Raw genomic sequence first — 16,525 nt, 5'->3', positions numbered from 1 at the left:
AAGATAATGAAATTTCAGAATTATTAAAACTATAGAGAACTGAAAATAGATTGCTTTTCCGTTGTTGTTGTGATGATTAATTAGATTTTAAGTTTAGCACTGAATACTTGTTACTTGGTAGACCCTGGAAGAGATTATTCCTACAGAACTGTACTGCTGAATTCTAGCCTTAATTCAGAATAGGTTTCAATTCTTTTATCATTTTCTTGAAACATTGGCATTTCAGTAGAATGATAAAAATAAAAACCAAAAAAAACAGAAATCAACAAAAATCTCAAACAAATAAGTTTGAGAAAACAGCTTTGTTTTGATTTATAATTTCCAAGTCAACTAACTTATGCACTTAAAAAATTGATAAAATCTATGACTAGGATGGTTTATAACATACCAGATATAGTGCATCACCATTTATAAACACAGTCAACTGTATCAACCATTCTTGTCCTTCTTGGACACCAGTGACAAGTGATGTCCCTCTGGGGTCCCAGCTGGGACCAGTGGTATTTAACCTCTTCATTAATGATGTAGACAAAGGGATCAAATGCACTGTCAGAAAATCTGCAGATGACACCGAGCTCCGAGGGGTGCAGATGACATTCCTGAAGGATGGAACACCACCCACAAGGACCTGGACAAGCTCCAGAGTTGGGCCCATGGGAAACTCATGATGTTTAACAAGACCAAGTCTAAGGTGCTGCACCTGGGTCAGGGCAGCCCCTGATATCAACACAGACTTTGGAGTGAACAGATCAAGATCAGCCCTGCTGAGAAGGACTTGGGTGGTGTGGCTGGAGCACTTGCCATAGAAGACTGAGGCACAGAAGTCATTAAGAACCTCAGCCTTCTCTTTGTCCAGGTCTCCCATTTCCTTCTGGAGAGGAAGGAATTTATCCTTAGGACATTATGTCTAGTGTTTCTTTTGCTTGCACAACATATCTATAAAAGCCCTTCCAGTTGCCATTAATATCCCTGGCCAGACTGAATTCTAACTGAGCCTTGGCATCCATAACCTTGTCCCTAGCTTCCCATATAATTTCACTACATTCCACCTGGGCGACCTCTCCTTGTTTTCACTTCCTGAAAGTCAGGAGCCAGCAATGTGCATTTGCAGCTCAGAAGGCCAATCAGGTCCTGGGCTGCATCCAAAGGAATGTGTCCAGCTAGGCAAGGAAGGGGATTCCTTCCTCTGCTCCACTCTGATGAGCCCACACCTGCAGTGCTGCATCCAGCTCTGGGGTCCCCAGCACAGGAAGGACACTGACCTGTTGGAGCGAGTCTAGAGGAAGGCCCCAGGTTAACTAGAGGGATGCAGCATGTCTCCTGTGAGAAAAGGCTGAGAGAATTTGGTTTGTTCAGCCTAGAAAAAAAAAGGCTTAAAGGTGACCTAATTGCAGTCTTCCAGTACCTGAAGGATGCCTGTGAGAAAGATAGAGAGAGACTATTTACAAGGACCAGTAGTGACAGGAAAAGAGGGCATGGCTTCACACTGAAAGAGAGGAGGTTTAGATTAAATATTGGGAAGAAGTTCTTTAGGTGGTGAGGCACTGGAGCAGGTAGCCCAGAGAAATCATGGATGCCCCAATCCCTGGCAGTGTTCAAGGCCAGGTTGTTTGGAGCTCTGAGCAGCCTGGTCTAGTAGCAGGTGTCCTTGCCCATGGCAGGGAATTGAAAGTGCATAGTCCATAAGCTCCCTTCCAACCCCAGAATTCTATGACTCTATGACTTATGAATTCTAGGAAGTGGTTAAGAAAGTGCTAATACTCTAGAAACCACATGTATTGGAAAAATGTTTAAAATAGCATTGTGCAATGAATTTTATTGCTGAATTTTGAATGACATTAATTCTACATTGCAACATGCAACTACACGTACATGTGCAGAGGTGGTACGTTCAAATGTCCATAAATTCAATGTTAACCTTAGGACTACCACTTGCACTTGCTTTCATTATATCTTTTAATAACATTTTATTTTAATAGCAATAATTTTTCAGCCTACAGATTCCTAACAACATAATCTTGCACATTTTTTCTGAGCTGTGAGTAAAAGTTGTCTGAAGGAACTTTTTTCTCTCTATCTGCTTAAAAAACAGCCCCATCCCAGACCTGGTATCTATAAGAAAGCATGGGAAGAGAGAAGTGCAGAAACTGAACTCTGAGGGATAGTGAAGAGAAAGGTCAGAACGGTTTCTTCCTCTGCACCCTTCCCCAAATTGCTTAAAGCCTTCTCCAGTTCGTGAGCAGAAACCTCTAATTTTTCTCCATGGTTGGCCTCTCAAGGACAAAGAGGAGAAATGAAGATCTCTTTCTTGAAAAGAGCTGCTATTCCTGGCAGAACTAGAGATTCTGGTGTTGTGAGAAAGCCACCAGCTCAGGCCAAAAGAATTCAACTGACAAATACTTTGAAAGCTGTAACTGCAACTTGCTGGTATCACTTAAAGAAAGTATCCTTTGGGAATTCAGTACTTATGAACAAGCAGTGTGAATAATATCATTGCCACTCGTAACAGAGATCAAATCCCAATTAATCAACTATGTGGGAACCAAAATATCACAGTGACAGGCACTTCAGAACTACATCATAATGCCTCTTTTGTAAATATGATGGGTTAAATCTTATCTCTGTTGAAATGAAAGCTCACTGAAAATCAAAGAACAGAGTAGTGTGACTTGTGGGGAAGTAAATTGTTCAAAGACTCATCTTCCCAGCAGTATCAGGATGCTTCTCACACCCTCTGACCTGCTGAGCAACCCTGAATAATTCAGTCGCCTCTCAGCCCCATGATGTGAACCCTCTCTCAAACTGAAGTGTGCTCTAACAACACAGGAGAATAGGTGGCTTCTTGCAACATAATGAAAGTCAGCAGCAGCTACGGACTCAAATGCTGCTGCTATATTACATCTAACTGCAACAACAAGTGTGTTGTATTCTGCCTTCAGAGAGATAGGACTTCCATTTTTTGTTGTAGTCCTTTAAACCATCTTTATTCCACTTGGGAGTCCAAGCTATATAAACAAGAAATTGTCTAAAAAAATAGAAACCATGAAACAACTAATAAACCTAACCACCTGAATGGCAACACATCCAAAATGAGGCAATGCATTCTGAATATAGAAAAAAACCCAGGAAATTAAAGAAAAAAAATTCACTGAGGCTTGCCAATAAAAGCCATTTGAAATCACCTCAGCCTCCAAACAGGTAATAAGTTAATTGCTATAAAAAAATCAGGTAAAGGTAATCCAAAATTCAGAGTTTTTAGCTTCCAGCACTGAACACACAATCTACGTACTCTTAGAATAATGCTAAATTCACATAAGCAGCCAAGCAATAGCATCTTACCAAATACACAGGCTATTGACCAAGCACAGTAGACTTAGAAGGGTGGATGGAGTCAGGCTGTTCTCAGACCTGCTGAGCTATAGGACTAGAAAAGCAGGCAGGACCTGATGCACAGGAAGTTCCAGCTAAACATGAGGAATAACTTCATTACTAGGTAAGTGACCTTACACTGAAACAGATTGTCCAGAGAGGCTGTGGACTCTCCCTCACTGGAGAGACTCCAGAACTGTCTGGATGCAATCCGGTGCAACATGCTCCGAGATGCTCTCTCTGCTTGAGAGCCCTGTAGTCCCTTCCAACCTTACCCATTCTGTGAAGACAATTTAAGGAACAGCTAAGTCATGGCAAAAACATCCTATAGAAAAAAAGAAAACATATTTAAAAAGCAAACTGACCCTCTGACACTACATCTACATCTTGAGGCCATGCAAGGCTGTGGAAGAATTTAGCTCAAACATGTATGGGACAGAGTGATACTCCCACATTTAACATATTCATGAAGCCAATGAGCTCCTGAACAGAAATGACACACTATTATTTCACACATTTTTTTCACAGTCACTATTTGTGAGGAATTAATCGTGTAGAGGATCCTTTTCTTGCCAGATCTTCTTCATGATCTACACAGCAGTCATTATGGAACGCTTCTCATGCCTAAATCTGATGTCTTCTATATCGTAAGCACACTCAAAGAAAAGCTGAGCTATGTATTTTAGAAAACAAGCACAACATACTACATCATAGTTATGGTCCAAAAGAGCAGAAAAGCAGGAGTATATTTGGTCCAGATTAGGCGAACAGCTATTCTCTTGGCATGAACTATAAAGAGGGAGGTTATTTTCAGCAACAGGACATCAGTCTAATAACTGATTTTTTTTTTACAGGAGTCCACCCAAACACATGGCAATGACCATCTATTTAGGCCCTTAGAGGTAACACAGTAAAACACATATATACACAAATCTTCAGTTCATAAACGTATAGATAAACTTGCAGGGTGTTATTTGCACGGCAAGCATGATTAAAATAAAGAAGACACAGCAATCACAGATTTAAGAAGTTCAGAGCAGAAAAGCTCATAACACCTTGGAAAGGGTGGGGCAGGAATTGCCATGATAGGATTAAAAATTTGTCTTGGAAAAATGTATCCATATTAACTTTTTTCAAGTCCTTTATGGCTCAAACTTCATATTAACATGAATTTGTTTTTTAGACCATCTCATCAGAAAGCCACTTTGTTCTGGCAAAGTCCCAAGACTTGATCACTGTAATGAAAGCCATTTTACAGGTACAATAGTTATGGTTAGTCCTTAAAATTTTTCTTTAATAACTTTTTAAGGTATCATTGTCTTCTGAAAGGTAGCTGAGATTATTATGCACAGGATTATATTTAGTTGTTATATATATAGCTCCATCAGATACATAAATGGTCCACAGCCCCTCTTCTGTAAATGCCCAGGAGTATCTTACTCAGTGTCAGAGAGCTTATATTTTTTTTAAATTATTCTAACACCTCTTTGCACCTGTGCAAGGTATGAAATTATTTTTCCTTACCTTTTCATTTTTGTCTATATAACTAAAGCACATTACAATGACTGTCTGCATTTCAAATCCCTGTCTTCTCAGGTAAGGCTTCTTTTCTTTTTCCCCCTTTAAGAGCTTTCTTCAGCCTTCTGCTCTGCTTCATCCCTTTGATCTTTTGTTTGTTTTACACCCACAGGTGTCTTTCAAGGGCAGGAGGATTATTTCTTTTGTGTGTGTGTGTGGAGGATTTTTCCTCAGGTCTGGTTTACCTGATGAAGCTCCTGTCAGAGATTATGCATCTCACTGCAGCAAATGACACCATTTCCAAACTCATTAAGCAAAAATATTATTTTACTTTCACTTTATTTACAAAGAGAAGTAAACATAAAATATGCTCATTTTTCAAGCAGATTTTACTTTGACTTAAAAAACTAAGTTAACACACTTTTGAAAACCACCAGAGCACTCACCTTTCTCAACAAAATCCAAATTGATGTCTCTTGCATCATGCAGTTTTGAGACTCACAGCTAATGACCATGTAACTTCACCAAAAGAGTAGTAACAGTAGAGAAAATAAAATGCATATTTTGAACAGACACTGGCTTACAGCACATATTTCAACTACACAGAGCATTATCATAAAATAATAAGGTAACAAGTCTTGAATATTTCATGAAAACTCAAAAGGTATATAAGTAAGTAGAAAATAGTAGCTTATTTTCTTTGTTTTCCTCATGATATCAGTATCTCCCTCCCAGTCCGAGGTGATTTGGTTCTGCCTCACAGATATTTCCTTTTGTATATAATAATACAATAGGCACAATATATTTCAACATATATTTTGGATTTTTTTCTTTAATACTGTTTTTCTACTCTAACACTTGAAGCTATGTTGTTCCCAATCTTTTCTGTATGAAGCAGTAGAGTTAACATTTTTTCTACTACACCTAATAGATTTTCAGCTATATTACTCCCTATAGTTCGAACACAGAGCTAATATGCAAACCCAGCTCCTTTGCAGAAGAAAGCAAAATTACATGTTGAGTCAGGCACATTGAACAGTATAATTTTATTTCTAAATAGGATAATAATAAAAATAAGATCATAATACTTTTTCTTCCATGAGGAATAATAACAATGCATTCAGTCTTATTTCCCAGAAGTCCCTATCTACAATCAAAGATGAAGTTCTGTACATAGAAATTCCCAAAGCTGCCACTCCAGAGAGCCATATGTCAGGATAAAAAATCTGGTCTGTTTTCACTACTTATTACCTCCTGTCCTGGTCCTCCATGGTTTCTCTAGCTCTAACCCTTCATGCATTAATGCTTTCCCGATCTACTCCTTGCGCTATGCTAGGCTAGCACGAGGCATTGATATACTTACACAGGAGTTAGACTGCGGCACTAAGGAAGCCAAAGAAGATGCCTAGCAGCATAAAATAGCATGCAATGCTAGTTTGGAATTGTCCCTGAAAAGATATAGGCCTAATTTCATCCTAGCAGAACGCCTGAAGGATTTCTTTTTGAGGTTTCTTTGGTAGATTCTGGTGGGTTGCTTAGGTTTTTTGTTGGTTGTTTTAATTATTTTGTTTTTATGATTTTCTGTGTTACTTTGAGGGGTTTCTTTTTCATCTGTTATTTTAACTAAGTCAGTGCTTTTATTTAGACCCAAATCTTGCCTAGGGCATTTTCAAGCTTACCTATACTTACACAGTCTTCTTTTTCCAGTTGCTAGCATTTTAATCCTCCTTCTCTAGGTCACTTTGTTCAGCAACTTCTACCAAGTGCCAAGAGACTCCACAAATCAGGATACACAAAGTTCAGAAGAACATAGCATATTTGCTTACAAACATACACAAGAGATGCCAAGTGTAACAAGCAGTATCCAGAAGTTAATTTGCACTCCATTCTCGTGGCAATCATCACTCAGTGGAAAACAGCTCAGAATGGGATAATCCTCAATCTTACTGAGTCATCAAGTTCTAATTCCCTGCTTTTTCTCTTAGTATTTAATAACTTTTCTTATCAGTGTTCTTCCTCTTTCATTCTTCGAGGATTAAAATAATTCACATTTTAATAGTTTTCAGAATAGAGCTAATACAACATCACATTGCTCTGCAGCACCAAACAACTTCAACTAAAACTATAAGGAGGTTGAGGGTATCTGTTGTTCAGGTGTCTCAAGCCCTTATAAAAGTGCTTCTTCTGCCTAAGATGAAATGGGAATTTGTTACTAAGTTCATACAAACAACTGTAATCCATTCCTGAACATCAGGTGATTAGTCTGGCCTCAGTGCTGCTGCTGCCTTTAGCAGTGTGGAAGAACTCCTCCTTCCACATAACCAAGTGCCAGTGCAGGCAAGGAAGAGAAGAGCAGTCACACACAAAGGGAACCTCACACAAATCCAGAACACACAAAGCCTGGCAGAATAGGCAGAACACTGCAGAAGATTTTTAAAAAGTTTCTCAATCGGAATTTTCCAACTGTCAACACTGAAAATCTCTGCATTAAGTTCCAGGAGGCCTCCGATTGAGCCAGGTAACTTGGTCACACAGCTGCCTCAGGGTCTGCCACCTTCTCTGCCCCGTCCTTGGCCACAAAATGAACTCTGAGCAGTACACATGGTTTTCAGAGCTTCCAAGCTCTTTCAGAATACTGTCCCAGGAATTTCTCCAATAATACTTTTTCAACAGATGCATCCATTTCGACACATTGCTATTTTCAGATACACAACAGCAATCTCCACTTTTAAATACACATCCTAAATGTAAGGTTTTATATCGTTTTAGATATATTTTATATAGAGATATATTATTATATGTAGATATTTATTACATATCTCTAAAAAATACATCTAAGACATATATACAAACAAATGTTTCCTCTATCCAAAAACAAATTTTGCCATCCTTGCAAATCAAAACTATGTTTACGTGCATACACACATATGTATGTGGATATGACTAAGTGCTACCCAACATAAATCTAGACAGAAGTAAAGCCTTTAAACATCCTTGAGGTGATCATGCTAATCCCTCTGGTTCTGGCCTGTACTCTTGATTTCTCATGTCCACAGAAATACTAAGTCATAAACTGGTCTACTGAGCTTATCAATCTAAAATCAAATACCTCCCTAGTACAAAAATCTGTCTTCTTACTGAAAACACACCTAAGATATTATTTCTAGTTCCTAGTTTTGTCGTTACAGAAAAATAGTGGTTCACACTGAGATACAACATTTAAAATGGATTGCAGTATTTTTTCAGCACGTTGCATAACTCTGGTGAGACTAAGCAGGCTTTTCCCTTTCAAAAGGGTTATTTCTTCTGATTCTGAACCAAAAGGCACCTCATACATAATTATTCGGCCCACTAAAATGCAAATAGCAGAGATGGGCAAACAAATGAAAGGGTTTACAAGCAATACAAACCCTGTAATAAATGAAAAATGGACAAGAATTTTTTTAGAACAATAAACTATGTGACCTATATTCTATGCATCATTTTTCAACTCATGTGTATTCTAAAGCATTTATTCATAATGCTCATATAATGATGATGCTTCCAATTTTCACCTTTGAGAGATGAAGGTGATCTGTAGCCATTGTATTTAAAGGCTACCAAAGACAGTAGTCTGTCATTATGCTCTAACAAATCCATTACTTTCTGTTTTAGCCACATCAAATCTGCTCGACTTAAGCCTTAAGAGCTAGATCCTATTAGTACTTGGACAATTTGTGAGTGTACACAGAAATTTAAAACCTCAGTGTTGGTTGATGGTCATTGTGCTTACAGCTGACTAACAAGCTCTTTAATGTACGCCATTCAAAGTCCATTTCCACTTTCTTGTCTTCTGCACAAGACATAAGACATTTGCATACAAAATATTTGTAGTGTATTCTGTAATTTGTATTTATTAACCTACACAAATAAGAATTCAAGAGGTACTAGCAAATGAAGATTACTCACAGGTATATGTTGTCAGTTTTTTATTTTATTCAAAATAGTGCATGTATCTGATCTCTCAGTCATACTCAACTTCCTTAGGCCTTGTTCAGAAAACCTGTAGAGAAAATCTGTTAATTCTTTTGGACTGGATGGAAGTGGAGGTCCCTTTGTGTTTTTATCTCATATACTATTGTTTCAGAAAATTATTTCCACATCAGAGGAGTGAGGAAGGACTTCTTTGAAGAAAAAAAAACACTGAAGTTTGATTCTGATCCTGTTGCATACGAAGAAAATTCTAATAAACATTAAGGGATGCAAAATTTCATGCTAAGTAATGAGCAACATCAGGAATGGGTTTTTGTAGCTCTCCTTCCTTGCTAATTTTTTTAAGTGTATTACTTATATGTCAAATTATGTGTTTAAGTTACCATCTTTGGCTTCTGCGTGATATTGTAAGTGAAGACAAGAAAATACTTACCAACTGGGGTTGGTCATAAAATGGTTTGGGTTGGAAGGGACCTTTAAAGGTCACCTAGTCCAACTCCTCTGCCATGGGTAGGGACATCTTCAGCGAGATCAGGCTTCTTGGAGCCCCATCCAAACTGGCCTTGAATGTTTCCAAGCATCAGGCATCCACAGCTTGTCTGGGCAACCCATTCCAGTGTTTCAGCATCCTCATCATCAAACATTCCATTTTTACATTTAGTCTGAATCCACCCTTAGTTTAAAATCCTTAGCCCTTGTCCCATTGTTACAGGCCCTATTAAACAGTCTCTGTTCATCTTTCTTTTAAAAGAAAACACCTTCAGGTGCAGAAAGGCTGCAGTAAGGTCACCCTGGAATCTTGTCTTTTCCAGGTTGAAGTACTCAAAATGTCTCACCCTGTCTTCATAGGAGAGGTGCTCCCTTACATCTCTCCTCTGGACCCACTCCCAACAGGTCCTTGCCTGTCAACACAGTATGGGAAGCTACATTATCATCCAGATCCCCTCAAGACCTTCTGTCTCATAATCAGATGTGCTTTTCAGCTGACTTAGAAAACTGATCCCATTAAAACATGACCATTTATTTTTAGAAGAAATACAGTAACATAGTGCATAGTGGAGAGGTGACAACCACCTTTTCAGTGCACTTTTACATCCACTTAACCACTCTTTACAGCCTGAAAACTAAAAAATTAAAATGCAGTCAGGCTGAGAGAAAACACAGGGCACAGCCATCCTAGCAATACAGGTAAAGAAATCCTAGCAATACAGGTAAAGAAGGGAAAATAACAGATTTGCCCAAAAAGATAAAGTGTTTTCTCTGTCTCAAGAGATAATTTAAATTAACATTTTACTTAACACAATGGGATAAGAGCATTAACAGGCTCAATTGTTTTGATTCAGCAGCCTTCATGAAACTGCCTAGGCAGTGTTAACTCAACAATTTTCTGTCTGCTACCAATCTAGTATGAAGCAGGTAAAATTATAGTAGTTCAGAATAACTAACAAATACTTATATGTATATACTCACATATATTATTAATAATAATTTAATATTTATCAAGCACATATACTAAAAATTATTATATTACATATATACATACACTTTTTTTAGATTTATACAACTGTTGCCTGGAAATAAAACATTAGATGATAATTAAGACAGTATAAAAAAATTCTTCCTTGATTGAAAGATTTGCTTCCTAAAAAATTAAGAATGTAAGCAACACATAAAACATATCTTCAAAGATTTTCTATGTCTCCTCTTATATTACATTATAAGCTAATTCAGAGTCAGTCGTGATTACTGTTTACTCTTGTCCTCTATTCTGAGACTGAAGAACATCACAACCTAACTGGATTAGCTATTGACCACCTGTAAGAAGGCAGTCACTTGTGCAGGGTTTTGTCTCAAAAGGAAAAAAAGATTAAAAAATAAAACCACAAGAAAAAAAAAATCACAAGTATAAAGCATTTTATGCCCATTTCTATGATATCCTTGCATCACACAGAAGCATAAATATGGGACTTTAAATGTTTCTTAACTGATTTAGATTCATGAGCCTGGGGTAAAAGCCTAGTGTCAGGCCCCAAATTCTCTCTGAAATGCAAACTGAATTCCTCTCAGGATCCAAAGGTCAATGTTTTCCAAACATCCATACTAGACAAATTGATTCTGCCTGAAATTTCCTTTTTAAATGAAATCTCCTAACCAGTTACGGATCACAGGAGACACTGACCTAACTTGTGCCTAACTAGAATAATCTCTTCTCTAAAAGGACAGTATCTCAATGGTTAATTATAATAAAGTCATTACACTTTATTATAAATTATATTAATCATAAATTTCCTATTATTATAGTTAATAATAAAGTCATTAGTGTGCTACATATTCCACCAAAATTACTTCAAACTAAACTAATTTATCAGCAGAATATTTTTATCTTTATAAATGCTATACCCTTTTTTACTAGTTTTCTCCTGCTGCTTCTCTAGTGCAAGAAAAAGCTGATTTTCTTGAGATTCATAGTGGCAATTAGAGAATCTGAATGTTCTACACTGTCACATCCAGCCATGGCTCAATTTTGGAGTCATGGAGGCTCCAATTTTGGAGGGTATGATAATTCTTTTCCTGCTAAGGTCAATAAATCTTTCTTCTTCCACTACACTGGAATTGCAAAACGAAACAGCAAATAGGATTCTCTGCTCTCAGACAAAGGAGCATCATGACCTACATAACCTACCCAAGGCTGTATTTCTCTCTAGGGTACAGTTACTGTTTCCATCTTAAACTCTGATATCACCAATTCATCATCTTATGCTGGAGAGATGGAAACTGTTAATGTCCAAACAATTTTAGGGTAAGAATGGTACTGAGAGCAAAAATGAGGCACACCATAAAAATAAAGAGAGTACAATGTGTAAATACAGGATACACTGCAAGGGGAAAACCAAATAGGCAATCACCAAAAGCGGAGTATCAACGCACGTGGTACTGTACCTTTTCTGGATATAATAGCAGCAGAGATGAGTGTTGCAGAGTGTCAAAAGGTAGGAAAAAATATATCCCTGTATTCTCCTCACTGCAGAAAGCATTAACCGAGACCAAAGATCAAGTGCATCACTATGTGGCAAAGCCAAGCTGTGGAGACTGCAGGGTAACATAAATAAATGAAAAACTATGAAGTAAACACATCACAGTGAAGAGAATAACCAAGAAACTAAACTGAGACCATGATTTTTGCAAAAAATGCTCACAAAAATGTCACTTAATAAAGGTTTGTTTGTATATAAAGGGACATACTGTCACACAGGACAGCCCAGGAAAGGTGGAATCCAGAGTATGAAGATCCAGTAGACAGGTTTAACAAGTCTTTAGGGTCTAGATATAATTTTCAATTGCAAATTGAAAGCCTCCCTGAGGTTAAACTTTCACATAAAGGAATCAACTGGAATCTCACAAAATATACTCTTTGCCTGGGTCTACGTTGAAGGAAATACTTTGGTATTTTACAGGTTTCATATGCATGCAATTCTCACAAAACAGATTTGAGACCACCTAATGTACATATTAAAAATTGAGTAAATAGTATTAAATGGATATAGGTAACATTCTTCTTCTCTTTAAAGAAAATATTAGCTGTACCGCCTCTTCCAAAAGACAGACCTTCATAGCAACTAATTCTGGTAAGAAGCAGCAGTTTCATTCTTGATGATTAGGAAGTTCCTAGGTTTTTGTTTCCTACTTCCCACCGTAGGAAACTCAGAGTGAAATCTCCCTGCTTAGAATGCAAACAATAGTCTTTGAGACTTAATATAAGCAAAATTAAGAAACTTCATAACTGCAATTGCTCCCATAGAAGTTTCAGCATTTTGTGGAGCAAGTTATTTACTGCCCATGCACTCTCAACTACTCAGGTGGGCACAGAAGAGTCAGAAGATTCTGTGTCCAAATTCAAAGCCAGAGTATGTGACAGTTGCTCACTCCTGTCCCTCTGTATAACTGGCTGGCTTTCTGCAAATACACAGCAAGCACTGTGCACTAAGCAAGGCCAGACTGGATGGGGCTCTCATCTATTGGAAGGTGCCCCTGCCCATTGCAGAAGGGTTGGACCCAGATGGTCTTTATGACCCCTTCCAATCCAAACCGTTCTGTGATTCATAATTTCCATTGATTTCAAATCTCAGCAGGCAAACAGCAAATTCTAATAAAGCACTTTTGTAAAGCATTGCCTAAGAAGTGCAAACATTAGATTTACAGGAAAATCAACAATATTATTCTTCCATAGTTCCAACAGATTTCATTTATGGCAAGTGAAGGCTACCCCACATTCAATAACTGAGTAAGCTTTACAGTGACTGAGATGAAGAAAGATCATTATTCATGCTTTCCAGAATTATGTATTTGCCCTGACAGGTAAACTGTTCTGTAAAAGCCTCGTCATCATTGGCAGTATTTTCCATTTTTTCACCTGTCATCATAACAAAGTTATTACCAACTGTTTTGTGCAGATTCATCAATCCTTTAAATGAGATTATGTGCATCACTAAATTCACTACACAAGAATAACTGACTATACTTTTGAGTTGCACAGAAACAGAAAACAGAACCTGGAAACCTCTAAATGTAACCTACAAAAAACCTTGCTTATTTCTTATTCTCATCTGCATGTCACTAATAGGCATCCTGGCATGAGTGCCTTGCATTATTAAAAAGGTCTCCTCTAAGGCAAAAATCCATATGTTAGGGAACATTTGTAAACAATAATTCTCAAGGGGTTTTTGTGGTAGCATTTTAGGAAAAAAAAAAAAAATTTGGGTAGTTATTCCTTGATAACAGTCTCAAAATAAATTGTACAATCCAAAATGCTTTACCTCCTAAGGGAAAATGACAGCAACTAAGACTCTCGTTACCATTAGTTTCCAAACAACTAATAAAGGAACAATTCTTCAATTCATCTTACATCCAGTGAAATGGAAGCAGTCATTATCTTCTGCAGCAAGTCCAACTTTCAGAACAGCATGATTATTTTGTTTATAAGAATCTGAGGTGCAATGAAAGATTACAATAGCATAAATGAAAAGCTAGGCTTGCCAGAAAACAGTAATTCAGGCTAGTATGAATTACTCTCTTAGCATCTACAGACAAAAAACAAACTCTGGTGAGAAGACACAATTCCAGAACAATTCAGTATGTAAAGAATAGTCTGGGCTTGGATGGACTTCAAAGACCACCTGGTCTACCTCTCCACTCAAAGAATGACTAAACTTGGACATTATATCCCCTAGGGTATTGTCCAAAGTCAAATTCTGAATTCCTCAAAGACTGGAGATTCCACCATCTCTCCAAGCAATCTATGGCTTCCCTGCTTCCCACACCATTTGTCAGAATTTTCCTTTAAGAAACCGGTTCGTCCTTTTGCTGTTCACCTCCAAGAGTAGTCCAGTACCACTTGTTTATTAATTTAAGATGAATGTTATCAGACATGCTATTATATTTTCCATTTCCTATGTTATCAGTTCCAGTAATTTATACAGTCCAAAAGTTTACTGCATCCATACTTCTATTTGTAAATCTCAGCCCATTGAAAAATCATAGCAAATCTTCCCCTAAGCCTCTCTTTTCCTCAAGTCTCTCCCCTCCATCCCATGCCTTAAGCTTTCTCTGGAAAGTAGTCCATGAAGAAATGCCCCGAAAAGGGGGAATAACTAAAAATATTACAGGACTGACAGAGCTCTATTGCAGCTTTCCTGTCCAAATGTGAAAACAGGTAACAAGAGTCAAAAATACAGAAATTTTAAACCACTAGTGAATATTATTTCCTCTACTTTCTCTACCAGAAAATACTTACATTTGACCAATCACAGCTCAATGCCTAGCAATCAGGCAAGCAGACACAAAACCAGTATTGCAGTTAACAACCAAGAATTAGTAAAATGCCTTAGATTGCAGTATATTTCTGTCAAGCTATATTCTGTAACCCAACTTTATACTGGACTTCACTACATGCAAAAATGTTGTTATGGAGAAGGAAAACACATGTTTAAGAGAAATCTTAACAGCTTAATCAAAGAATTATTAGTCCAGATCCAATTCTTACAGATAAAAGTGAACATTACCATACATAAAAAAGCACCAGTTGCAACAGTAGTAATAATTAAGACTGTTGTACCTGCACTTCCTAGTACCTCGTTCCTGTTCTTGGTGTTAACTGTTCAGCTGCCCCTTTGGATCTTGAGGCTGATGATGTCTGTGCCAGAGACATACAGCAAGCCATTGGCACCCCAACTTGTGATGCTGACACTTCCTTACTACATAACTGACTTGGAAACGCTTTTACATTTGATAATTCACTGGTAATATCTCTATAACTGTACCATCCCTTATCACTGAGAATGGTCATATCTGGGTTACAGCTTAGACAGACAGAAATTCAGCCCCTTCTTCTTTCCCCTGAAACATAAACATTTACAACAAGCTAGAACTGGGTATTCTTTTTACTATAAAAAATAATCTGCAGGAACTGATTTAAACACGGATGTCTAGAATGCTGCTCTTCTGAAACTATTTGCTGCCACTGTAGAGTATCTGCTTGCCATAAATGGACATCTATATAACCTTCTCAGTTGCACACCCATGAAACAGTAGCTCTAGATATACCCAAGAATATTGTTAAATATATTATAGCAACATTTCAAGGCTGAAATTAAATCCTAGTTGAGTTGCACCATCTTGACAAGGCAGTCTCTTCCTCTCTGCATAAAAATTTTGCTTCATTCTTAAAGCTATCTGAAATTAAGGTCTAAGCTTAAGGCACAGCTTACTTAGCCTTTAACTACATATTCAAAGTAATAAGGTCAAAATGAGTTTGAGACTAGAAATACATACTGCACACTTTTATCAGTTCAGATGACTGCATTGGCAAAGATTCAAAAATCATCACAACTAGTAATGACTTTTCAGTCAAAAAATAATCTTTAAGATGTCTGTCCCACAAGTTCTTTTTCCTCCTGTTTATAAAATATTGTTGCAGTGTAAGGTCTTCCCTCCTCGTCAGGCAGAGTCACTTCCACAGACACTAGGGAAGAGCAATTGTAGGACTGGCTCTTTGGACAAGTGATCCTTGGCTGATAACTTCATCTCCCTACCAGAAACAAGCTGGGAGAATTGATAAACGTCATAATTTCAGAAGAGACAGTTTAGACTGCAATCAAATAGCAACCTAGTGCAATCTACATTTAGAAATTTAAACAAGGGAGTTCTGAAATGGCTTTCTCTCCCTGACAGACCTGATGACTTCTTCCTAGACAGGCTGATTGCACACTCTACTACGTATTTATGAGCATCTCTGCATTAGGAGCTAAAGAAGCTAGAGACAAGCTAGAAAAATTATGCTGGTTTTAAATTATAAATTAAACACAAAACCTCCTATGAATAGGTTGACCTTCTACAGCCGTTGCAGAACACTGAATGTGACACAGCAAGTCAGCTGCTGGTCCAAATTCAGATCTAGCTACTCCAGATATTTTAAAAAAGAATTATCTAGATGTAGTCTTTTAGTTAATATGAAATTAGTGAAGTATTGAAAGCTGGATAGTGGTTTATGCCTTATATGTAGTGGAAAACCTAGCTCGAAATTTAGATGTCAGATATTCAGCTCCCATGTAGGCTTCAAAATTTGCAAAAATTGAGTAAGACGTTGAAGCATAGCAATACACCACTATTC

Source organism: Sturnus vulgaris, chromosome 4 (genome assembly GCF_052056855.1).
Source record: "Sturnus vulgaris isolate bStuVul1 chromosome 4, bStuVul1.hap1, whole genome shotgun sequence".
In the NCBI taxonomy this organism is placed as follows: Eukaryota; Metazoa; Chordata; class Aves; order Passeriformes; family Sturnidae; genus Sturnus; species Sturnus vulgaris.
The sequence above is the reverse complement of the archived record's forward strand: the minus strand, read 5'-3'. Positions refer to the sequence as shown.